This window comes from Rhipicephalus microplus, chromosome 6, assembly GCF_043290135.1.
Source record: "Rhipicephalus microplus isolate Deutch F79 chromosome 6, USDA_Rmic, whole genome shotgun sequence".
In the NCBI taxonomy this organism is placed as follows: Eukaryota; Metazoa; Arthropoda; class Arachnida; order Ixodida; family Ixodidae; genus Rhipicephalus; species Rhipicephalus microplus.
The window spans coordinates 150578511-150606062 of NC_134705.1; the positions used below are offsets into that span (position 1 = coordinate 150578511).

Genomic DNA, 27552 nt, shown 5'->3' on the forward strand with positions numbered 1-27552 from the left:
GATTGACTTACAATGCAGAATGCGACGTCTGCAGCACCAAAGAAGACATGGACCATCTGATATGCCATTGCCCTCGATTTGCCTCCGAAAAACAGAAGCATTCAGACGCAATGCGACATTTGGACGATTGGCCACTCTCTATGCTGATGCTACTGGAACACCATCCCCGCCTTTCGTCGGCTCAGAAAGTAGCCAAAGCTGTCTCGTGCTTTTTGAGGACTACAGGCCTGCGCGACAACCTTTACTTTTGTGTAGCGCCACCACTGCATACGCACCAGCCGATTCACTGACAACCCTCTTTTTTTGTTTCTCTTTCTCTTCTCTGTTCCCTCTCTCTCATCTTTATGCCCCCTTCCCATTCCACCAGCGTAAGGTAGCAAACGGGGCATGTGCCTGGTTAACCTCCCTGCCTTCTCTCTTGTTGTTCATCTCCCCCTTCCCAAGTATGCGTTGCTTCTATAAAAAATAACATATATATTATAAAACATCTTAAATCATTACACGCAAAGAACTTTACAGGCACGCACTTTACTATTTTTAAGGCATTTACGCTGTTTTCAGATGAGTAAACAGGTTTCGTAGTGTTCTAAAAAAACGGGTAAAAATTTCGATTTAGAGAGATCTCCATGCGTTTTCCAAGAATGTTTTCGTGGTGCGTGGCGGTAGATAATAAATTCCACGTATTATGTAGAAGGAGATAGTATATTATCAGCTCCTACAATATATAGCGGTTGCTTTACAAGCTCTTTGAAGTTGAGTTACACCTTTGCTAAGAAAGAAAACAAAAACAAAACGTTAGCATTGTAGCAGCCAATACGCTGCTACAATGCTGCTACAAGGAATACGCTGCTACAAGGAAATCTTGTAGTTGAATAGTGCAGTGGTGTGATAAAAAGTTTTTCGGGATTGCCTTGAGACATGCTGTTTTTCCATTCAGCACACCTGCTTTGCAAAACACAGAAGAAATGTAACAATGAATATAGAACAATAGAGATTATATTTCGCTCGTCACACCCGTCTAACCCGGAAAAGTTGGTTCTACATAGGTAGGCTCATTGGAGAGCACAATATTCTAAATGTTTGCTAACCTGAGTGATCACTTTTATTTTGTGGCAAATTGAGGTGCTTTGAAATGTACGCAAGGACTCACTTTTTCGAAAACCTGTAGAATGCATCATTGCGAGAACATCAGTTTTAGGAGCGGTCACTTTTCTCTTCGTACTGGTAAGTACCAATGATATGCAACTTACGCACATCTTGTGTATATTACTGAAAGCGAGGCAATATCTTAAGGTTTTTTTTTAAATAAGGCTTCATGCACATGCGTTTCAACCGGGAGCTGAATATGATTCTTCGTAACCCTTAACTTTATGGCTCGTAAAAAAGTTCAAAACAAGAACACCACATACAAACTGGGGGTACAAATGCTACGAATAACATTGCCCTCTGTAATAAATGTTTCATCAGAAATCGTTTTTGATTTCATCTTGCAGGCCTGCACTGCATGAGCTTTTCGTGAGATAAGTATAATGTCAGTTTGGGACATGTATTTGATCTAGTTGTCTTTTTTTCTTTCAGTGACTATGTGTAAGAATAACGCATGCTTTTTTGCGCTTTCACTTACGTATGCCAGTTTCTGTATACTGTCACTGCTTTCTGAACTTGCATTTGCTGGGAAGTCTAGTCAAGCTCGCTGGAGCTTTTTCAATCTCGTGAACTCTACTTGCTGAAGAGAAAAAATAGAATTTATGAATGATTGATGGATTTACCTAATTTATTCTTCACTATACACCGCTGTAATTACTCCTTTCACTGTATTGGTGGCGATAAATGACAAAATATTTTTGTAGCTCCGATGCCCCAAAAGTTGATTGAAGAAACTTTGGTGATGAACAAATAGGCAGACCACAGTATATATTGGGACTTGATGCAATAGTCCTTGACTTGTCGTCAGAGAGTGCGTTGGTATGTCTATAGACAGTGGCTAGAATTAGAACTGAGACGCCTTGCAGATAAAAGTTGTGGCGTTGAATGAAGCAAGACGGTATTCGGCCGCTGAGAGTTACTTGAGGAGTATCTAAAACAGGAAGAAGCTGAATCTGGAGCTAGCCGTTGGCGCAATCTATAAGAGCGGAGCATGCGCGGAGAAATTTGTGGTGGAGAATTGGTGGTTGACGCTGTGAAAAGTCAAGATTAAAATAAAGCAAAGGGCCTGTCAGTCATATGTAAGGGAGCTGTATACCCACGCCGTGATTGTGACAATACAGTAATCTAGAATGAGGACCACTCGGCTTTGTGAAGTGTATAGATTTTAATATTTTCAAAGCTGCCACTTGCTTTAAATCAAGAACCTTGGTCATTCAGAGCCATTAAAAAGTCTCTTCGTTTTTACTTCTGGAAGCCAGGTAAGCAAAAATATTAAAGGAGCAGAAGGTGGTATAAAATTGAACATAGTAGAAATTTCTTCAAGCGCCGGCTGAAGCTCTTTTATTTTTCTATTTAATCCTTCAAGACACATTTGCACAGCTGCCACAGGGTCGTTGATTAAGATATTAAACGCCTGATGCCTATGATAATTCAAGTAAATGAAATCGAGTCATTAGGCGTCACAGATGTTTTAGCACTATGTATCTTTTCTTGCTTCCAGGCATAGATGTCGCAGAAGTTACTCATTGGTGTTAATGTTTTACTTCTTTTCACTGCTTCGCTTACTTCAGGTGAGATATCCTGCTTTTCTGATTCGCTAACAGAAGAGGGTCTATGCTAAGAGCGCCTTGAAGCTACTATCTTATAGCGATTGGTTTCTGCAAGGCGACGATTTCAAAATGAGGTACCGTTTTTACTGAGGTGATGCCCTGTTTTCCAAGTTTTGTGAGTGGGCCCCTTCTTCTTTGTTGTCTGATTGAGTTGGGTCATAAAGCATTAGCAATTAAACTCATCCAAATTTTTCCATTTGTCAAACAGATGTTGCCTGACTGATTTATTTTGGCAAGTAATGATTACAATCCCGCCCGAACTCACTCAAAGATAACATGTCATAGTTTTTCTTAATATACATTGCTTACGTTCTCCGTGTGAACATTTAACAACTATATTCACGAAAACGGACAGTGTAAACACATTTTATCTGTTCCATTGCTATTACATACGACAAGAAGAGCGTTGTGCAAGCGAAACAACGACCCTTGTCAGCAGTACTTGCAATGGGTATTTGTTTGTTAGCTGCGTATTGCGTGTATATCTTTGTCATTAAATTAATATTCCATGGAGTAATGACGTTTACAATATAATAAAACTGTGTTGATAGTTGTTTTCACACGAATTGGTAAATAAAACATATTGTGCGAAAGTTGTAATAACCACAGAGGTTAAATAAATTAAGATATAAGGCATCCTCCACCAGAAAAAGAATTTGATTGAGCAATGTAAAGTTACTCGTCAAGTGGCGAGAAAAAAAAAACAACCTGCAGTTTGCTTCCTCTTTCCTGCGTTTCCGTCAAAATTATGAAGAGTGTGAAATTGACTGACTGCGTTGCCTGCTCTTTAAAAATTGGTACTCTTTGTTATGCATTCTTTGTTAAGTTCCGTATTTTTGTACCATGAAATCATGAGGAGTATTTGTGAGTTCCACTCATATTCAACTGGCCTGTTTTATATTATCGAGATCACTGTAGTATATAGCTTGCACTAATATGTGCAATGCATTCTGTGTGTCTACGTCAAACAATAATTGTATCGAAAAGTAATTCGAAAAACTACAGTGCGAAGCTGAATGACAGCCCGTATCAATAGGGAATGTTATTATTTTCTTGAGGGGGATAACAACATGATTTATAAAAAGTGTCCACTTGTCTGGTGATTCTAAAACTGTTAGTTAACCTATGCTACATACATAGCATAGTATGGCGCACTTTTCAGTTGGTAAAAGTGAACTTCCAAAACTAGTGCAACTAGAAAAAAAATACCAGGTTTGGGCGCAGAGTGCAGCACAGTCCCCGCGGAAGCTAACAGAGTGGCTTTTCTTTTCTAAACACTCATTGGGTAACTGCTGCAAGCCCACTTGCTCGATACCCACTACGGCATGAATAAGAATAATTTCTTGGTTGTAAACCAGCATTCGCAACACTATTTTTTTATCATTCTTCTGAGAATCATTGCATCCGCTAAAAACTTGCTGGACATTTTGTGCCAATTGTACAAGCAGTGGCAGACGACGATGAAGAATTATGCCTGAAGTGTTTATGCGCCACAGTTATTAGGTGATCAAAAACAAGTTTTTGTGCAGGGTTGGAGCATCGGATTACTCACTTATTACGCTATTCGCATTGTGTGACGAGTGGTTGTACTTTTGGAGTTTTAAAACGCTTTGTTACTCATATTAACGCGATTCCTTTCCTGACATCAAGCATGCCAAATGCAATTTTGCGAAGCACCGGCGTGGCTCAGTGGTGAAATGCTGGGCTTGCACGCAGCGGACCTGGGTTTTAATCCCACTGTCTCTTCGGTACTAGTTTTTTTTTCTTGATTCGCAGTAGTGGTTACGGGCACCAGCGGTAATGGCGGCGGCAGCGGCGGCGGACAACTATGGCGCCGCGTGTGAACCGAGTTTTGATCTCACAACATATTTCACTGTAAAATGCAATAGTAATACACTAGTGCAAAGTTCTGAGGAGAATAATGACTTTGAGGAACAATACATAAAGAGATACGTGAAAGTCCTCGCTGTAAAATGCAATAGTTATATGCTAGTGCGAATATTTGAGGAAAATAATCACTAGAGGAGCAATACGTAAACTAATACGCAAAAGTGATCACTGTAAAATGCAGTAGTTATACACTAGTGTGAACTTTTTAGGAAAATATTCACTTGGAGGAGCAATACGTAATCTTATACGGGAAAATGGTTGCTGTAAAATGCAATAGTGCAAACTTTTGAGGAAAATAATCAATTCGAGGAGCAACATTTCAGAAAATGCCACTTAAAAACGAGTGCTCAATAAAATTTATAGTATTATTATAAGCAGTGCGGGCACGTTTGCTGTTCTGACGCAGCCGAAATGTGATTGATTGTCCTCATTGTCGTACTGGTCTTTAAACAGCGTTTCATAGTTTTACGTATGCGAGTGACCCCGTGGTATTACCTCGTAGATCCTTCGCTTATTCGAACAGGCAAACAAACCATGGACAACATTTCGAGGATTCAAGCTGATGTCATGATCCGACGCTTGAGGCGGCGGTACAATTTTTGTAAATAGACTAAAAAGTCATAATTTGTTAGAAAAAATAAGCTCTAGTCTTCGATGAGTTGCTGCTCACGACATTCACTTTTATTTATTGTAAAAGGTGTTTTTAGAGTATTTGAGCAGAGTATTTATAGGTACGACGCCCTTTATAGATAAAGCACTCTGCATTGCAATTGGTTTGTCAGCACTAAACAGCAATGAAGTACGCAATAAATTGAATGTTTCTGGAAGTATAATCACTTCTCAATTATTATCGTTGCTTCTTTACTAAGAGAATTTGTTTTCACACCGTGGTCTCTGAAACTTTTGTTCATTTCCTTCTTTCTGTTCCTAGTTAGCTCAATATGCACTGGTATGCAATGTCCACCTCGATACAAACTTAGCTGCATGCTTCAATGTGGCGTGCAAGTGAGACGTTGTGGTGAGTTTTACTTTCCCTACAAAGCACTGTATATCTTATCGCTTTGATAATTGTCAAGCTGCACAAAAAGCGTGGCTGATCCCCTTGTCTTAAAAATCTGCGTTACTCCAAAGTGATGCGTCTTTTTAAAGAGGTAGTTCAGCGCTTATCGAGTATTTTTTTACCCCAAGGGAGCAGGAATAGCTTCTGTAGTAATAAATGATTAAGCCCGGTGAAAATGGCAAGGATCTCGAAATTTGCAGCTTGCCCCTCAACAGAAAGGACGCGCCAGTAGAAAATACAAAGGACGAGCAGGTACCATCAGCAGTCAGCTCGGCACCCAGTGCCCTTCTCAAGTGCAAATAGGAACGCACAAAATGAATGCACGGAAATATACAGGGCGAGCGTGAAACCAACAACTGCCCCACTTGGCAACACACTCATTTCGCAAATGCAGTCACTTCAGTGAATGAAGTGGCATTCGTGTTTTTCGTAACTTGAACGCCATTAAGAGTAAGCGCGAGTGCACGAGTGACCACGCCCAGTAGAAAAACACGTGCATTGTGGCTCTCGAAATGACAACTAAAGCGCACTATAAGGGCTTTTCACGCGTTGTCGCTGGTGACAACCAAAAAAAACATTGAATGCACTGAGCTGCGAGTACCACCAGCGATACTGTATATAAATAGCTTGCCGTTAGTCAGCTGAAGTACGTACGCTCTTTGGCCGAGTTGGTTCGCGCCATACACTGTGGAGCGAGGGGTCATGGGTTCTACTTGCGCTAAGATAACGTTTTTCGATTTGACTTGTTTTCGAACTTTCTTAGTGAATATTTCACGACGCCGTATCCTGACGTAACTACTTCAGTGGGGACATTTGTAGAAACAGAATGAATGTGATACAAGGTATCACATATATACAACCACATTATGGGAAGGTATCGCAGGGCATATTCCAATAGCTGACATATCAGCTCCCTGAAACACACCACGATAGCGCAGACAACTTAAAAAGAAATGCTTTCAAAGCCACAAGAAAGCCTGGTTTCAGTCCAAATACTGAGTCACATGAAGAGTTTATAACAATAAACACATTCTTGGTTAAGCCGGTGCAAATATCTTACAAGCCCGCTTGGCTTGTTTGATCTCAATGGAGGTTTGATGTATTTGTTAAAAACGAGTACGCAATCACTTGCAGTTCAGTACATGCACTCAGGAATATTAGAGAACACGGCTACACCAGCTCAATTTCTTGACTGCTCACGTGATGCCATTTTGTAGCATTCAATCAAAGACTGAATGACGTCCTGAAATGATAACACAGCACTTCTTTTAAGGCCAACTGAACCACTGTCTCACTGGCAAACCACAACTACTTCCTTCACCGACTCAGAATTACTGTCACTTCCGGCATCACGCACATCTACTGATTTGCACCCCGGTTCGTTAATCTTACATGACTCCTCTGCTCACTGCACAGTAAAAGCTTGTGATACCATGAGAATGGGGAGAGGGGGGTACGTGTCGCTGCAATAGATGCACCCCTTGTCCTGCGGTGATTTGTACAATTCTCCCTATCACGCGCATCATCTTTAATTATCTTTGTATTGTTATTGTGCCAGAACTTTGTCTTCTGGCTTCAAAGTTGAATTACAGTTCTCAGTATTGCGTCATTGTAGCATTTGTCGACAATCGTCGACAACACACCCAGGCGCAAACGCGGCAGATTACTTGTTTACGCTTGTTTTGACAGCCATGCAATGCTACATTTTCAGTATAGTTTTTCCCAGACAAGAAAGCAGAAGTTGCCACCGCATATGGTCCAGGCAGCATCCGGAACACCATGCTCACTGTGGGGATTTGCGTGTGCAAAATGTTTCGCAGTGAATGAAGTGGAAAAAAATCACAGAATATCCACAGAGTGAATGATGATGAGTGGGGAGACACGTCTGGCAGTTCGTCCATGCGACCGTCCGACCGTTCGTTCTTGGATCTGTCTGTCTGTGCGTGCGTTCGTGCGTCCATTCATGTATCCATTCATCCACCTGTCGTGTCTGTCATGTGTTCGTTCATTCATTCGTCCGTACGTCTGTCTGACTGCCTGTCCTGTCCGTTCGTTCATCTGTCTGCCTGTCTGTCTGTCTGTCTGTCTGTCTGTCTGTCTGTCTGTCTGTCTGTCTGTCTGCCTGTGTGTCTGTCTGTCTGTGTGTCTGTCTGTCTGTCTGGCTGTCTGTCTGTCGGTCCGTCCGTCCGTCCGTCCGTCCATCTGTCTGCCCGTCTATCTGCCGGTACCTCCGTCCAGCCGTGCGTCCGTCCGTCTGGGGAACACTCCAAGTTATGTGATCTCGCCTTTTTTCATTATGTATTCAACGACTAAACGGTAGGTGGCTACCTACCACTAAAACTACTACTACAACTACTACTATACAGCAACAAGTGCTACTATTACTACATACAAACCGTATTTCAAGGACTCAACAAAAGGTGACTACCTACTACTACTACTTTTACTACTACTACTACGACTACTACTACTACTACTACATACAATGGGAACGCACGGCACACGGCTTAAAGAACTTTGCCCTTAAAAAGTGGAGTGTGACGATAAAATAAAGGCTTATTTTCAGGACACAGTCCTAAGCTCATCAGCTTGAGGTCATCCTAGGTTGGAGGGTCTTTATTCGCAAGAAAACTCTGGCCGCAATTACCTCCCGGGCCACAGAGATGACTCCTCATTGTTAGTCGAAGCCTCTTACGGTGCTTTTAGCCTCCCACGTCTTGGCCAGGAGGTAGATACGTGCGGTTGTTGCAGACTTGTTATTGTAACCTTCATGGCGCTATGTACACACGAGTATTAGGTGTGCCATTGTGTCTGGCATGTCACATATTGGACATTTGTATGCGTGAAGTATGGTACGGAGTATAATGAATGCAAAACATCTAGAACACTTTGGCGCCTATCTAGACATCTATTTAGCCACTTACGTTTGGGTGCTCTCTTGGCCACCCCTTTAACATGGCGTGACCGGAAGTTAGTACGGGAGGCTAGGATAGTTTGAAGAAGATTATGTGATGGTCAAGACATGATTCGGAATCGTGTCGCGTATGTCGTCAAACACACTGCGGGCGGCTATGTGCCGCTGGTCGAGCGTATGTGCCACAGGTGATAACCACTTGTTATCTTCCCAGAAAGGACGACAACACACATAGGTAATTCTAGTGCATGATCGTTAAGAAAAGGCTGGCACCAACTGCATTTACTCGACGAATTCAAAAATACATATCACGCTCCCAGCAGGAATCAAACCTCAGCATTTTGCGTGGCTATAAAGTACTGTACAGCAGATCTACGGCAGATCTCAGAACTACTTTTCAAATAGGCCCCAATGTTCGAGAAACGTCAGTCGTGGTTGCATAGCTAGCAGTAAAATTTTATTAAGATTATATAAGTACTCCTATGATTTCGATGACACAGCCATCACGTCGGGTCAACGTCAATTGTATTTAGCAGTCATCCGCTGAAGTTGATTTACGTAGCAGTGTCCAGGGCTACCAAGCAAACGGGATGCCAAAATCTGGTTAACCTCTCTGCCTTCCTCTTCACACACTCTCTCTCCCCGCGAGCACCAGCACTTCAAATCAGCTTATCGCTTCTGGTGTAGCTAATATATTTAGTGATGTTTTCTTTGGCGTCGTTGCGCAAGTAAAAACTACTGCTTATATAAACATCTACAACAGTTGAACAAATATGTCTGTGCATGCAACATATCTGCATATATTTAGCGTTGTTTCATAACATCTCAATCAATAAAAAATTACAACATGGTCACGTTCCCTGCACATGCTTTGCATGACGTCGATTTCCAAGTTACGTGGGATCTGCCAATCTTTTTTTATATAGTAGAATACCATGCGTATACATGTTAGTTTGCCGTTTTTGAAATGCTAGGGCTTCTTTCCCAGTTTTGGGGTGAGGTAGTGAGTACATCGTGCGAGTTAGACAGGGGTGTGGCGTAATATGCTATCCACTGGTGCTGGAGCCCTGGCAAGCCATGGCTCGAGGAATGTGGTGTGGGAGGCCCGTCTGACGTGACTTAAAGCCCCTCCTTGCGTTTTCCGCCGGCTACATAGGCCGGCTAGGTTAAGTAGCGCGAATTCGTTCTTCCCTCTTCTTTTACCGCTGTCCTCTGACCATCGGAAGTGGAGGTGCCGCTAAGATGTTTGTGCTGCTTTTCAGGTTTATGACCCACCTTACTGCTACCCTGAACACGGATAGGGAGGAGAAAGGAAAGCTCACGGTGCTTGACGCCCCCAACCCGCCTCGTTCATGCGGTCTCACTGCTCCGCAATCGACCCCGTCGGGCAGCCTCGTGCGCCGCAGCAATAGAGTGTACTAGAAGAGGGTGCCTCCTGAGCTTAGAATGAAACTAGAGACAACACTTGTGGGAAAAAAAAAAGAAAATTGTTCACTTTTTCACGTTTCAGAAACAAGATAGAAGAGAAAAGCGGAAGGAACTGGTTCAATACCTTCCTTTTGGAAGCTCCGGAATCGGAAATAGGTGGCGGTGGTGAAAGAGTGGTCAGCGCTACCTCAAAAAGCTGCATATAGACACGATGGAGGGGCTTTACACGTGATTACAGACCGTGGTGTTAGCCGCTTTGTTTCTACTTTACTAAATGCAAATCAGCTTTTGCTCGAGGCTGTGTCCCTCCCTTGGCGACCATCTGCTAACCAACTGCGCGTGGGCCTGCTCCCCATCTCCTCCTCACGTGGAGGTGGGAGGTGATGTAGGGTGGAGGAGGTGGCAGAGCGCCGCCTCAACTTTGTTTATCCGCTCCCATTTATTTCTCCACCACAACTGTGCGCTCATATATAATGCTGCGTGCGTTTGCCTCGCTGCACTCTCTTAGCAGGGCTGCTTGTTGACATTGCGGCGCACACACGGTAATACACACAAATAAAAGGGGGTAACATAAGTGGTACACAACATATACACTATCCCCCACAAAAATTACATACACCGAAACATACAAATGAAGACAACATATGTAAACGAAAGCGAACACCAGCGCTGCTTTGCAACCCGACATGTCTCTCTTTAGTGAGAACTTGTGTAATTTTTTTCCTCCTATCGCTTCACAAACTGGCTTTGTTTTGATAACGAAAAAGGTTTATTTGTTCGTGCTTGGCAACTGTGGGGATTAGACATTAAAATTTGGTGCTATTTTTTGCGCGTGTACAGGCAGGCATTCGGTTATGTATCACAGTTCTGCCAAAGAAATCTGTCGCCAAATGTATAACGGAATACAAAACTACATTGAAGCGTGAATTGTTCTGATGGAGAAGCCTTAATCGAAGACTCCTACTGGCCTTAGCCGTCCATTTAAGCTGGCTTATCGCGCCTGCTTAGAGCTGGAAAGTAGGACCTCCCACAACTAAAATACTTTGTCATTTCTTATTACGTGAGGTGAGGGAGAGGATTTGAGCAGCCTCAGCTCAAAAAAACGAGTGTAAAACTTCCTCCACAGCAGAGACAGCAACCTTGATGACACATCGTCCAGATTTTAGTATCCGCGAGTGTCTTTCTTGGAATAGTGATGGAGTTGTGCTTTTGAGAGGTGAACACAGCTGCCGTTTTGTGTCGCAACGTTCACTCGATCGGTACCATGGCTTGACAGGCTCTCGAATGTAGTTTGAGTGCCTGTTTCGTGATCAACTTTTTTACCTAGTATTGACAGGCAATAGCTTCGAAGTGCGCGACGAATTCTACGGTTGTGGAATTTACAACGCAACAGGAGTATCTGGCATAAAGAGTTTAAAAATCTTGCTACCAGCCCCCGAGCAACTTTTCCTCCTATAATATGGCGTTCCCATCATGTTTATTCTTTTTCTCACAAAGCTTTTAGACGCAGATAACCTTGATACTTTGTTGGTACATATGGTGATAAGAGCTGCCTCATGGAGGATCATAGACTTTGAATAGCTGGGAATTTTTTTGGAATTAAGTGATTGCGATGTTCTATGAAACACTTCTACTCTTGAAGACGTAATTTTCGCAAAGGGATGACCACAGTATATCCTATGCCCATTTTCTGCTTTTAACACCGCATGCCTGCCCACACCAAATTACTAATTGCATTGCGACGTTTCATTTTCTGCGTGTAGTTCCTAGAACAGAACATTGCCATAACGCATGGAGAGCCTACTGCCGCAAGCCTTCACATACACTGTCGTGCATGAAAACTCGAGCACCTACTACATGTGACTGTCGATGCAGTGAGTAATATTCATTCTTATGCTCACTGAACCCGCGCTCTCGCAAAGATCATTTCTATAATACTTTTTGCTGAATAAAATTGACATGAGACTGCTTTTTTTCAAACACTTCTGCTGTAAACTGCTCGAATAAATTAATGATGACAATACTGCTAAGTAAGCATCATGATTCTTTGATTTTAATGTTGTAATGATCATGCGGACCCCCTAAAACATGAGAAGGTTCGCAGGAGAACAAAAAAAAAAAAACAGTGAGGCCAACAAGTTCAGTAAAGTAGGTTTGCTACCGTACTGGTGGAAACAGGAAAGAGGAAAATAAAAGAGAGAGAGTAAAGAGTAAAAAGACGAAGGAATGTGAGAAGGCTCCGGAAAGCTCGACTTATTCTAGACTGCATGGGTTGGTGTGCAAAATTTGAGGCCCGCACGTTGTATAGTATGTGTGACGAAACAGATGTTGATTTTCCAACATTTTTAGTGCATCGTGTCTTTGCAAACAGTAGCAGTCCTTTGACAAAAGTAAACATGCATTCTGAGAATAAAGTTTGAACAAATACTAAGTGTTTACGCGAAAAATCGTAGTAACATTTTTGTTCACCTAGATTAGCTTATTATGTTACAGTTTTTATCCACCTATTTAACACCAATAAATTTTTGTAGGTATTTAAAGTCGAGGTTAGCATGTTAGAATGAACGCATTTATACACAAAAGTTTGAAATACGTATAGATTCTATGGTTTCTCTGATTCTCCGTGATTTATAACTCAACAAAAGTGGCAAGCTTTTTGAAGGCGCCTAGTTAACAATATCGTTAGGGTTTTCGTTCTGCGGACGATGATTAGATATTTTCTAGTGGTGATAACTGTGAAACAACAACAACCACAGTGAGTGAAAAATATTAAAACAGAGCGAGGCTGAAATTTACATGAATCCCAGTATAGTGGAATAAAATGTCCTCACATTTGGTCGATGTTTTAGAGCCACGTACGTTAACAGTAATCAGCTAGATTATGCTAAAAAGCGGGACTCTGCCTATATTTTGGTCAGGTGTATGTAATCGACTTAACTTGTCACAAGCGCTTAGTGATATTTATGAACATTAGCCTCGAAAAAACATCTACCACAGTCCGTCTACATAGGTTAATCTTGATCAAACGATGTAATAGCTTCCAAATATCAATAGTCATTGTTGAAGCTGTCCGACACCAATGTATGATAAACAACAAATTCTATCTGACAAGGCATGCTTCACTGTCAAAATAAGCGATTACTATGACGATAGAAATAACCAGGTTTCTCTTTCTGATAAAAAAATAGGCTTAACTAACTTTTTTTTTTCCGTAAGAGCGCGTCATGCAGTTGACAATACACTTGAAGACCGTACAGTTAAACGATAATTTTGGTGTGACCACCGCGGTGATGTAGTAATTCTGGTCTTGCACCGGATGTCTGGCATGAAAGTTTTGCAATCACATCCTTGCTGCGAAGGACGTATTTATATGGAAGCGAAATGCTTCACCCCCATGACCTTAGATTTACGTGCAAGTCAAATTAATGCAGCGGGTGATAATTTTCGACGACCTCCAGTTAGGCGTATCTCATACACATGTGAAGGCTTTGGGACATGAAGCTATATCAATTATTAATAACACTTTTTGTTTATGTCGACGACGATAAAAATTTATGCGTGTTTTTTGCGTATTACTTATTTTTCGATATAAATGTAACCTAATCATTTGGCGGAAATAGTTTTACATTTTTGATTTCCCTATATTTTGTCGATCGATTAGAGAACCAATCCCAACCCCAACTCAAATTTTTCGCTTCTTGATGAGCAATTGTTCGGACTTAAATGTTTATTTTAGGTTTAAAGAAGTTTGCCGTTTGTCCTTCGTTAAATACATCTGCAAAATGTTTGAAATTTACCTCATACAAGTCAGCAGGAAATTACAGAAATTTTATATGCTACTTTCCTTTTCTAGCCCTTTCTAGGCTTCAGTGAAGCAGAAGTGCTGCATTAAGTAATATTCTACGCTCTGCGCCTTACAATTGAGGTACGTTTCCTTAGTACTTATACTACTACTGCTGTTGGTGAAGGTGAATGAAAGTAAAAATATTACATAGCTCATTTGAGTAAGTAAAACAATATATATTTTTAAAAATGACACTATAGAACTAATCAAATGCTTCCAAGACTATTACCCGTTCCTAATGTTTATATTTGCACAACTATTTAATTTGAAGAGATGGTACATCTGACTCACGCATAATATCGCTGCACGCATATTATCGACCTCAATTTAGCCCCGTAGGCTAAGACATTGTTTTGGCTTTATCCAAGAGCGTATACTTATAATCTCCGCATCATGCAGTTGTATTTATTATTCATCATATGGTTTTCAAGGTGATATTAAGGTCAAGCCTGGAGATTTAAGAGTTTCATCATCATTTGGTCAAATCAATTATGAGAACCATGCGTGCATTACTTTGCTGCGCTGATATTCGGGTGCCTCCTTCACGGGGACAAAAAGTGCCATTTCGTTTCCTTCGTCATGGCTAAATATGAAAACTAATAACACAGCCTGTTGTGAACTTTTCAATTTAACCTACTAAAACCAGCAACTCACAAGGACTTTCAGCTTTAGTAACACTCGATTCAAGTAGCAAAAAATGATGGAGCAGTAATATATTTAAACTCAAGCTGGCAGCCTCCGCCTCCGCCACCATTTGCTCAACAAGGAACATAACTTCGGCTCCTAAATGAAAGTCATCTAGTATTTTCCGGATAACCTTAACTCCTTCTTACATTTGATAGCAGTTGCAGGCTAACAGCTAACAGGGATATCAGAAATTAGAAGGTGCCTCATTTTGATTTAAAGTATCTGTATATTACTTTATTTATTTTTCAGGTAATAGACAGCAGCGTATATTTAGGTACTGCTGCTAAAGACTTCACAATAGGTAGTATTTTTGTCACCTGCACTATTGCTGTAGGCAGATTATCGTCAACATTCGATGACGGCTATGAATAAACATTTTACGCTTCTAAACTTTCCTAAGGCATGAAGTTTAAAGCAACATTAGTAGAATTTTCTGCAGCTATAACTTGTAGAAAACCTAATTTGCATATTGCGCAAATGTGCCCAATATATACATAGTCAGTATAAAACAACCTTGGCGCCACACGCCATTTCAACTGCTCACTTGCACGTGCAGAAGCTTAACGTGTTAGCATAACACATTCTAAAGTTACTCCACAAACAAAAATGAATCAGGATTAACGGACCAACGAGCCAACCGAAATGAAGGCGACTTTATTTGAATAGGTATGTTTTATAAATGCGAAAAAAAGTGGACAAAGGGACAGCTTGCCAACGGCAGCAACCAATCGGGCAAACATTCGAGCCATGGCAGTGGTCTTCTTCTCATCTAAGTATATCAAGTATATCTGTGCACACAAGCCTCAGATTGTTCTTCGGCACCTTAAGTATTCATTACGTCGAGTGTGGAACACACGGTTTCATAGAATATGAGACCTGTTATTCCCAAATTTTGAGTTTTGTCCTTGGCGGAACGCTATCGTTTCATTCACATTAACTTCATTACATTTATGTCCAAATTACTAGTAATATATTCATGATACCTTTATTGGCTTGATCGTCTCTTGGTCTATATTAATATTTTTGTTCAACAAAGAAAAACTGGCCCTTAAACATTGCCTCCTTTGCTCCCTTCATAGCAAGGGTATCATTCTAGCATACTGCTATGCCATGAGGTAGTGTTCGAGGGATTATGGGTCAGCACCTAGATCGTACAAACGATCACGTGCTGCAGGATGCAAGCAGGCAAAGAAAACGACCTCTACACTCATAATAATGACTACGAGTTGCGTTGATTAGCGCTGCCATCTTTAAATGTACAGATATACTTAATAAAGCGCCCGGCAGGATCGCAGCTGCGGTCACCTAACAGGTAAAGCATCCGATCGGCTATTATAAGTCTCTTCTAAGACGTGTGAAACATGCGCCAATATCTCAGCCCCGGCAAGTATACGGTCATTATATCTGGAAGTGTCTGCTGTGGAGGCGTGTGACTTGCTTACACCCAGCAGAATCTATTAATAGCGTTGGTATGGACTACAGATGAACTTCCGGCTGTGAATCAAGGCGTTTGGACGAATTAAGAGCGTAGCTTTGGCATGTAACAACTGCTGACTTGTACTTGCAGAAAACACTCCATGCAGTATAGATACTAGACTATGCAATATGATCCAAGAGGGCACTTGCAGTGTGAGCATATTCCCCATGACCTTCACCGGCCCGTAAACATGCAACGCAATTTCAGTTGATGGGGGTTGTATTCACACTTAACCACTAGCATCACAATTATACTTCAAGAAGAGGCACTGCGGACCCCAAATCTAAGTGATAGTGCATGCACATAGCAAAAAAATTTTCATTTACTCATTGTAGTCATTTTAGTGATAACCTTCTGCACTTTACGGCCAAATAGACGCAACATTCATGCACTTCAAATACTTGTATGGTTTCTATATTCCTACGAACAACTCAATCGCTTATGAAACCAGAGAATCATCTCAAAACTATGCATGTTTCAGCCACTTTGCTCAATACATATTCAAGCCAAGGTGCAAGTGCACTTAACTAATACTGAAGCTTTTTTAAGTTGCCCTGCCGTAGCAATATAGCGGCTAAGGTACTCGGCTGCTGACCCGCAGGTCGCGGGATCAAATACCGGCTGTGGCGGCTGCATTTCTGATGGAAGCCGAAATGTTGTAGGCCCGTGTGCTCAGATTTGGCTGCACGTTAAAGAACCCCAGTTGGTTGAAATTTGTGGAGCCCTCCACTACAGCATCTCTCATGATCATGTGGTTGCTTTGGGAGATTAAGCCCCACATATCAATCTATGAAATCTACGTAAGCAGAAATTTTGGCGAGATGCACGCACCCAATTAAGCAATTCAACATTCGGCAGCTGTTAAAATTTTGAACGCTAGAAGAGAAAGCAGGACTGTGGATCAGTAACGAATAAAGTTAGCACTTCTAATATGTTTGGGCAACAGCTGTGAGAAAATGCGACATCATGCCACCTCTCCGTCTGGGCGACACACCTGCGTTCAATGCGTGAAAATGCTGTTCGGCGCAGTGACACACCGAGAGAGGATCAGTGAAATGATTCACAAGCAATTCAAGGCCCAGGGTGGTCCCGAGATTCGTTGTGTCTCGGATTTAAAATGCCACCTTGTCGTCGCCGCTTCTGGTTTCCTTTCTTTATAAGTCCACTATTGCGAGTGTGCATCTGTAATTTGCGTCCGTATAAGTTGTCACTCAGCACAAAAAAGTATACTCAGTAACCTTCCCCATTAAGAAGGCTAGTAAATCTTGTCGATGATTTTCACGGTTGATGCCTTGTCAGGCTGCAAGATAAATAATAGAGGGGCTGAGTTTCAACGTGGTCAGAAAATGATGCCAAGTGGTACTCGGGCACCTGTGAACCTCTGAACGAAATATTATTGCGTAGCTTACCAAAGAGAGTTTGAAATTTATTTAGAAACAGCGCAAATCTTGTACCGTGCGAAAAAGAAAGGATCGAAAGAGAAGACAGGGCGATGCGTTTTGTGATCTCGTGTCTTTCGTGGTCTGTGTGTTTTTCGTATGTTAAAATATTCACGACGTATCAGCACCAGCAAGCACATTCCTACACCCTGTCAAGCTATTCACGAGGTCAGCTGCAGAACTCATGCTTTCTTCTTTAAGAAAGATACAAAATCTCGAAAGAAACTGTGCCACGCAAGCAACGAAACATGGTCATTGGGGGATTTAAACAACACCTTGAGCTCTATTGTTACCGTGGCTCGTCGCGACATGGTCTTGTTAACTGCCCACAGCATTGCGATGTTGATCACGCCCGCTTTCATTGAAAACAAAATAAACAAAAGAATTAAGTACACCTAGCACGCTAATTATGAACGTAGTGGCTGCTACCATTCCATCATATCTCTCTTTTATAACTTTGAGTTAACTCTTTAGAACGAAGTCAGAGAAAGAGAGCTGGGACTGAGCGACTTATCCTAGAAAATGCGCATGTACCTAATAGATTCTAAAAAAAACTTTTGTTTGCAATCGCCCATTCTCACTGGTGAAGAGATAGAAGGCACGAAACACTTGCAGCTTGATGACGAGAACCTTTTTTGTGCCCATAGGCCCTCGTTCCAGGTCCTTGGGAATCTCTTCGTATCAGTACCATCACCGCTTCATGTTCTTCGTCAGCCGATATCACGATTGTAACGGTTGATCGATCATCGCAATACAATATTCGCATGCGCTCGCCTCCTGCAGCTACAAATTCTATACCACAAAAAAAACAGCACAATTTTTTTCTCATATCTAGCGTTCTCTTGCGGTGAGACCCACAACTTCAAACAAGTCTAAATAAATCTTTAAGTTTTACAAGCAAATTTTGCATGCAATACTTTAGAATCTTGTTCACCACAAATTTCCAGCAAGGTAATTTACTGTTAGACAACTACTCATACAAATAGTAGGCCTCACATCAAACGAATGAAAAACAGTTTCCAACAATAAGGCGGCTAATTTCAGGTACTTTGTCATTCTCACATGTTAAGCACCAATTGTGGTGGTGTTAACGTCACGAAACATTAAACTGACGCTACAAAATTGTATTGCCTGTGATGCTAAGGGCCTCATCAGTGCATTATCTAACCGTGTTGCAAACACGGCGGCTCTTTATGAGGTAAATCCGTAGCACCAAATGACGGCACCACGTTCGAGAAGGACGCTTAGATGTTGTGGCCACATTTTATGTGGCATTTAAGTGGCAAATGCGTGGTGTTATGCTTTGCCTGCAGCCCAACCACTGTGCTCTGGTGACTAAGGTACTCGGCTGCTGACGCACAGGTCGCGGTATTGAATCCCGGCTGCAGCAGCTGCATTTTCGATGGAGGCGAAAATGCTGTAGGCCCATGTGCTCAGATTTGGGTGCACGTTAAAGAACCTCAGGTGGTCGTAATTTCCGGAGCCCTGCAGTACAAAGTCTCTCATATTCATATGGTGGTTTTAGGGTGTTAAACCCCACATATCAATCAATCAACAGGGATGAATAGTTTTGGTTAACGGCAACTTGACCGTGCGCACATCTGAGTATCACATTTATTTACGTTCTTCAGCGTAAACTTTTATTTATTGCATCTGTAAAGCATGGTGAAGTGCTTTTTTGACACGACAGCATTTTCATGGTATTCATGTCAAGAAATGCCAGACATAATGGTCAAGCTTTTTTACCCTTCCATAATAATATTGTATGCGGAGTATCTTATGGTCGTGCTCAATATGGTGTGCGGCATGACCACTCGTATTGCACATGCGCACCGCATCCCCCTCTTTTCTCCTACAACCCCCTCTCTCCTCTAGACATCTAGACATCCCTCCACGCAGTGTTTAAACCCCGCTGTGCATGCGCGCCACCTCCTCTTCCATGCTCCTCCCTCTCTCTCCTCGCCACGGCGACACAGGCCGCCTCCGCTAGCGAGTGTTTAGAAAAAGTGGTGAACGATTTTCAATACTTGGTGCCACAGTACTCGACTGAAAGAACTAAGGATGTATAAAAAATTGCTTGAGTGGAAATTCTTCCCCACAAGTGAAGCCGTGCCAAACGTATGACCGCAGCCACAGCAGCCATCTCACTAAGGGCATGACGAGCTGTGTGTTTAGAAAAAATGTTTAACGATTTTAAGTACTTGGTACTCATTCACGTTCGCCGATTGAGAAGAACGTTTTTCTCGCACTCCGAAGGAGTTCAACGTGGCAACCTTGAAGGGTCAGATAGTGCATCCTTGTGTTACTAGTTTTCTTTAGTAAGCCTCAGATTCGAGGCCGATTTCATTGAAGGTTAATTGAGTGATACTAGTCTTTGCGAATTATTTCTTCGCAAACAACTATCTTGTAATTTATATTTAACGTAGCATTTAAACCAAAAAATCGAAGCCACTTGATCACTAAGAGGGTACAACCAAAAAATATCATATTTATGCGATCTTTGGAGGGCAAAAGCTGATTTAACTGCTGCTGGCAAAGCATTGCGGGAGCTTCCGCTCCAGAAATTTTTTTAAAACCTCCTTGAAAAAAAAGTGACTGCTTGCGCGGGACTCTAGACCCTAACTTTGGTACAATTGTTCAGTATTACAAGGACGATAGAAAACTATATCCAGCACCACATAAGAACCTCATTGCAATATAGTCAGTGGCATTACGCAGAATTCCAACAAACACATACATGAACCTACATAGGCTACATGTAGTCTACCCCACAGCATACATGGATATATGTCTGTAATTTGGCGCCACACCAAGTCTGTTTCACATCACGTGGGAGTGTACACATCACAATGAAGAACACCACAACATGAACAACACAGAGGAACAATGGGAGGCACTGCTGTCCAGCTCGGCCATTGCTGATCAGCGCTGGCTGGTCCAACGGGTAGCGATTATGACTAGGGCCAGCGGAGCCCTGGAATAGGGGCTCGACCGTCTGTAATGCTCCGGGTTATGCTCAAATAAAGTTCTCTGTCTTTCTCTCTCTGCTTGCGCTGCACAACCATTTACAGCCACCCTGCTATATGTGCACTGTATTTCAAACTACAGGGTAGTGTCATTGGGACGTTTTTCTGTGGTTTGTTCCGCGTGTGCGTTAACTAAAAGTAAATTGTTGGTGGCTATGTTCCATCGCAGTCTTCTATCTTCTCTGTAACCAATCGAAGTCCTGCGTTACTCATTGCTCATCAGTAGAAATTGTCCTGTTCCCGTAGGGAAAACTTGTCCATTAATGCGAGTTTCGCGCTTCTCCAGGTTTCTCTCCTGCGCTACGCCGCCATGAGCACCAGTGTGAATGCCGCCGCAACACCAAACGTTAGTGCTCGCTGCTGCAAGTTTCAAGTTTCAAGCTTTAAGTTTATTTCAGTTATTAGTAGCGAAAAGGAACATTGTACAAATCATTCACTTCAGTGGGAGAGGGTGTAAATTTTTTCTCCACCCCAACCTAAAGAGGAAATCACGAGAACCCCCAAATGTAGGTGGCTAGATAGACAGATACGTAGATTGATACTCGCAAAATTCCTGGAGTCTGCTTTGAAATGCCTCTTACTTGAAAAACATGACCATTGTGCCAAAGAAAACATTTATTGTTTTGTTTGTTTCAATAAGCACGCCGACCGTTTTTCAGATAATATCACAAGAACCTTTGAAGTATAAGCTCCCTGCTACGTTTGCTTGATGCAATCACTGTCAACACAATCGAAATGACGAAGGATAACGCATCGCTCTACAAGAAACCACGACATTTTCAATGAATAAAAGGCCTCTCTCGTATGAACTTGAAGTCATTTCCTAAAATGTCAATTTTACGTACTATTTCATCAATACGTGTGGAAAATGAATCACTTCAACGAGTATTCCACATATCCAGATTATACTAGGTAAGCACGCTTTCGAAATCTTTATTTTATTCTATTATTGTTGGGGGTATATATTGTCTCATGCTACGAAAGGTCTTTCACGTGGAAGAACTGAGCCGGTGGGGAGACACACAAAAAACTGGCAATATGGCTGACTCAATAATGACAACAACTAGGCTGAACGCGCACTGCCTCGCAACATCTTCCATTCTTGATGGCAGCCTCGGCTCGCGCTCACCGTACCTAGTGTGCAAGTGAAAAATATTCGAATAAACAAGTGAAATTTACTTAAAAAATGGTGAACACACTGAATTTTGGTAATTACCAGCCTGGTTTTTAATTCTTTATTAACTTGAAGATTTTAGCAAATGACTCCTTGAAATTACCAGTCAATCTTATTAACAAGGCGCGCGGCACAAAATGCACAAAAACTCACGGAAGACGAGGTGCCGCTTTCATAGCTGCTTAAATGGTGTTCATTGCTCTATCTCGTTATATCTAGAAATAGGAGATTCATGGATAAAACTGCTCTGGGGCTGGTGCAACAGCGTATATATATATTTTGTTACTTTGCACTTTTAGCTATTAGCCTTATATTTAAGTTAATTTGATGAGTGGGGCCAAAGGGTAAACTTTTTTTGAAATTTGGCATGATTCTGCAGAGGCATCATGCGACAAAAAGGCATTGCGATAAAAACGCAACCAAATGCGACGAAAATGCATGACGTTGCCTTATACAATGTCTTACTAAGTGAACGAATTACTTATACTTATTATATATTTGTTATAATTTTGTGCGGTGAACCAGGCCAGTCTGCTGTGAGCGCGCACATTTTGTGCCCTCTTTACATGTGCATACTCATATCAGAGATATCGTATATATCTTTCCTTGCTTAATCTCTTTGACCTTTGCACTATATATACTGCAGTGGTGTTATTATTAAACGTTGTTTCGCCACCAGCTAGCATGGCGTTTATGCTACTGCAAGTTTCAGTGGGTTACAACTATGGCGACAAGAGTCGTGGACCATGTGGTGGAAGTAGGTCCACTCAGTGGTTAAACCAGTCGACTGCCAGAAAACACAGAGGAGAACGATGGCCAGCCTTCAGCTAACACTGTTCCAAGAATACAGAGATGAGTGCGAACTATATCTCTCACGGGTAAAAACATTGACAGTCATGCAAGCCACGTCTAGTCGTGACGATAGCGAGGAAGACAGCGTGGCACATGTTGGGACTGAAATCTCCCCCTCCTCCTCCTCCTCCTCCTCCGAAAACAGAGTAGAACCGACAATACGGTGAGCGCTTTCTTGGAAACATGTTGAACGAGACATGAAAATAGACACAGAGTCTCTTGTGTGCGTCACGCTAAATCTACGTATACCATTATGCAATGCGGCCACACTCCAAAGCTTCTGGAATGAACTTTGGACTGTCTGTGCGATACGAAATGTGTGCCTCATGTGCACGCCAACGGTGATTCACTGTGCACAATGTTGCCTGTGTGGGCGTGGCCTGACAACAGTGTTCGGAAAGAGGGGCGCGTAGATTGAACAGCTGACAGCACCGGATTTGCCTGCCGCTCAGAGTTAAAGCGCTTGCAGTGAAACATCCTGAAGGCTTAATACGAACACTTGCACAGATATTGAGCTCACCAAAGGTCCTTCTGTGAGCCTGTAGCTGAAGTCAACGTCGACGTCAAAATTCTGTAAGGCTATATTCATTTCTTACGTGCTCTGTGATGAGTTCTCAAGCGAAATTGGGGAGGGGGGGCTGGTGTGTTTTCAGCACATTGATCATAAATGGCACGTACAATCAACTTCCGCTGGACGTCGCACCGCACAAAGTTTTGCGTCATTACAATCATCAAGGTCTCTATTGTTATAACACGCTGCCGGTTGGGATTGCTTCAGTGCAGGCTATATTTGAAAGGTAGAAGCGATAATTAGCGAATTACTCGGCGTGCAAGTGTACCTTGACAAATCGTTGCTGGCTGAGTGTAGATGTCAGACTGAAAGGCGGCTCGAGGAAGTAACAGAACAATTTTTGAGAACATGCGTTGAAACCTAGGTCCGAGATAAGAAAGTTCAGACAACTTCGGTCCCGTAGCTTGCGTATCGCATAGATCGGAAAGATTTCATACCATTGAGAGAAACGTAGATGCTATCATGCAAGCACCACAGGCCGAGATGTCAAAGATGCGTTATTTATCGCGCACGCTCGCGTATTAACTTGCTGAATACGTGCTCACTGTTATCTTTAGTTTACCAGCTAGTGTAAAAGCGGGCATTCTAGGAGTTGCTGTCACGTATCCCACCAGGATGCATTCTGAAAAAAAGCCCCCCCCCCTCCCCGAAGAGAACTGTGAGGAAATGCGAACGAGTTTCTTGCGCTGATAAAGAGTATTGTTGCCTTCAGGCATTCGCCCTCATCGAATTCTGCCATCACCTTGAAAGACGCCCAGCCAGCGAACGGTAAGAGTGAGGAGTGAGCGGACTGGAGAGTAAGGCACCAGCGTTCTCGACTCGGCGTTGGCGTTTCACAGTGGCGTTTCGTGCAACCATTTTCGAATGTTCTTGAGAGGCGTCTAGCCAGCGAACGAACGGGAGTGAGGCGCGAGCGGACGGGGGAGTGGTGCGCAGGGAGGAGAGAGAGAGAATGGCGAGAGAAGGAGTGGCGAACTGCTGCACCTGTTATTTTACCTGATGGCATAAAGTCAGGATCTCATCAACTCAAACGCTACATAAACGCTTCCAGCCCAAACGCTACAAACGCGTTTCAAACGCACTGCATTAGGGCAGTGGCAGGTCACGTTCTAGTCTATAAAGTGGGGGCTCTGGTTGCTGGGGGCGAAGTTAAGCGCTTGCGCCCACAGCTGTTGCTCACAGCTGCTGACGCAGAAGCGTAACATGGTGGGGGCTCCAGTTGCGGGGGGGGGGGGGGGGGGACGTGCCCGCAGTTGTTGCTATGGGAGAAGGCGGTGGACGGATCCCGACGAACGCCTGACATAGCTCAACTAAGAGATGCGTTCGCATTTAAACGCCAAAAAGAGTACGAAGAATGCGATATCATTGATGCATTTCGACCCGTAAAGGAGCTGAAGCTACAATGCGATGTGTCTCTGCATGGCGTTGCTAAATTTGACTAGAAAATACTATAGGACAGTCAGTATCCACTAGAGAACGCTAAAAAAAGTGGAACAGAGCTACTGGCTGCTTGAGCGAGAGGTGTTATTACTTTTTTTAGGCGTGTATCGTTTTTGAGATTATCTTTCAAGTTTGGAGTTTAGCTAGGTCACCAACCATACACCAGTGCTCTGACTGTTCAGGCCCAATCAGTACAAATAATTACAAATTACGTACTGGCTATCATAGGGGCAAGTGACTAAAAATTAGTTATATATTCTAACAAGTCACACTTGTAAAAGAAATGTTAGTGCCGCACAACGACATTAATAGGCTACTGCATCAAAGGTGGCCTTCTAATAAACGACTTGTTTACAAAATGGATGCTAGTGTAACGTCATTATTTACCAGATTCATTCGTAGCTTAGTTTAATCACATCGTGAAATGAGAAGGAACTAGTTACGCATACGGGATCGTTTTGTGGAAGAAAGTGGTCATCTTTGGACTTACCGCATAAAAAATAAACCAGTAGGGTTGGGGTGAGCACCATAATTTATTTACACCCAATGAATAAAGTCTACCTGAAGTGCAGCGTTATTAAGTCTACATATACACAATCATATTAAAAATCCATATCAGCAACAAACTATGAGTATATAAATTTAGTTCCTTAATGTAATACTGACGCCATCTTGAACATGTGCACTAACACCGCGATAAAATCTTCTATTCCCAGAAGCAGCGCTGAGCAAGTGTGAGGCTCACCAAATTCTCATAATATATTTTATTTTTTATATGAAAGCCATTTTTTCTGTGGTTGCACTACGGACATCGATTCTATCTTGACGTCATGCTACAACACAAAATTTTGTGATTTTAAGCAGCCGTATGGCTGTTTGTGATGGCGTTGCGTACTGAAACATTGAAGATGGTTGTTTCTCCTTCACCAAAACAATGACAATTTTCACTTGTACGATACCAACAGAGCCACATCGTGGAGCGGATGAGGGAGCTTCATGATGTCTAGAGCAAGTGCGTGAAACCGAAAGTATAGCTTACAAAAATACACTGTTATTACGTTTCCTGGATGCACCCACGCTTAGCAGTACATTTCTTAGGCTCCAAATACTTCGGCCCTTCAGTCGACGCAAGAAAAAAAAAATTCGCAAGTTAAATGTTTGGTGCACCTTCTCTTTCAAAACACAAGTATCAGATAAAGAGTAACTAAGCCTGCATAATGACGTTTTACCTGTTTCGTTCATAGATGGTAAAAGATGTATATTGTCAAGTTCCTTATTTTGTCTGGTACAGCTTTTTCTTTCGTATGCAGTTGGTTTTCGCAGATACGGTGTGTAGTCCCACATTTCTTTTTTTGGGTTTTCTTCTGTTACACAATGTGGCTTATGCGCGCTCAGGTAGGTATATTTATATAAATTCCTGAAGGTACAAAGCACTGGCGGCAATTATAGAGACTCTGAAGTAGAAATAGTTTCCGCATAGTGATTTCACCAATTTTGTTCACTAATTATTGTAAATGAAGAGCTGCCGGCGACTGTTCTCATGACTGTGCGATATGCCAGCTACTAAGCAGCTATATTATAAAACATAGCACTGGTGTTACTTTGAGAAAAACCTAGTATGTATTGTATGATATATTGGTGACTGCCATTTTCATTTAAGGTGTCTGTCTAAGTAATCATATTTTTTATGTAATTGGTCAAGCGCTCATCTAATTGCCAAAATGCCAATGGGGCATATTCAATATATTGTCACGTGCATTTAGCCAGAGTATGAAAATATGCCGGAACACGTAATCACGACGCGACCAAATGCATATTGTTCACCGTTGCCTGAAACTCGATAATTTTTTTGTGTTCTGAAATAGTGTTTAACTAGATCTGTTTAATGAACTAACATTTTAGGAAACGAAGATGGATAAAGAATTTCATTGAGAAAGTCGTAGATCGGTTTTGAAAACGTCCGATTAGACAGTTTTGAACTTTATATCTGTTAATTTTTAGTGTTCTTCTGCTAATTACAAATGCCCGCGAAATGAAAAAAATACCACGTGACAAACCCGCTCGTGCGCCAGTGCGTGCAATAATTTTAGTGCTCCCTAACGTTCCATTTACGAACAACCGTAGCCTTTGCCCCTATGTGCTGTCTCGTCAGGGCCACAACGATGGTGGTGGCTTTACGATGAAATCATTTTGCTATCGGCCACAAAAAAGAAAACCGCTGTGACTTCATACGCTGTCATGAACCGGTGCGAGGGAAGCGTGTAGTTCGTACGCGGAACGTTAGTGATCACTAGAATCATCGTGCGCACTGACGCGTGAGCGGGTTTGTCACGTGGTATGTTTTTGTATTTTCCGGGCATTTCCAATTAGCAGAAAAACACTAATACCTAACCGATATAAAGTTAAAAACTGCCTAATCGGACGTTTTGCAAACTGATTTACAACTTTCTCTCTGAAATTTTTTATCAATTTTCGTTTCCTGGAAAGTTAGTTAATTAAACATATTCAATTAAATAATATTTGAGAATACAAAATATAGTCTTACCAACTCCATCCAACGGTGAGCAACATGCATTTGGTCGCGTCGTATTTACGTGTTCTCGCATATATTTAAACTCTGGCTAAAGGCACTTGGCACACCCTGTATTATCAAAACGGCAGTAGCATGCTCAATTGACATCTAACTGCACTATTATGAACAGCGTACTGACTGCGTGCAAATGTTTCCCAGTTGACAGAGAGATAGCGAAATCCGAGAAAGAAAATTATGTGACTACACGAACACCTGCTAAAAAGCGCAGGGAACTGCGGGCCCACATGCCTATATGTACATTATAGTTGTGCAGTAACACAAAGGAACGTAACATTCTCACTTTTACAGTAATGCTTACAGCGGATAGCTGACGTTCTAATCGGTTACACAAGAATTCATAAAAAAATGAGCGATGCGCTCCCGATTGGTTTTACGACGAAATTTTTTTTACTGATGTTCAC

At 42.1% G+C, this 27552-nt stretch overlaps 1 long non-coding RNA gene across 1 annotated transcript; it reads left to right on the forward strand.

The window, feature by feature from the left end:
- Positions 1–11821: 11821 nt before the first annotated feature.
- On the forward strand, positions 11822–21330 carry LOC142765003 (uncharacterized). The gene is made up of 3 exons (XR_012884006.1): positions 11822–11922; positions 13902–13973; positions 21181–21330. It is a non-coding gene; the product is annotated as an uncharacterized LOC142765003 (long non-coding RNA).
- The last annotated feature ends 6222 nt before the right edge of the window (positions 21331–27552 follow it).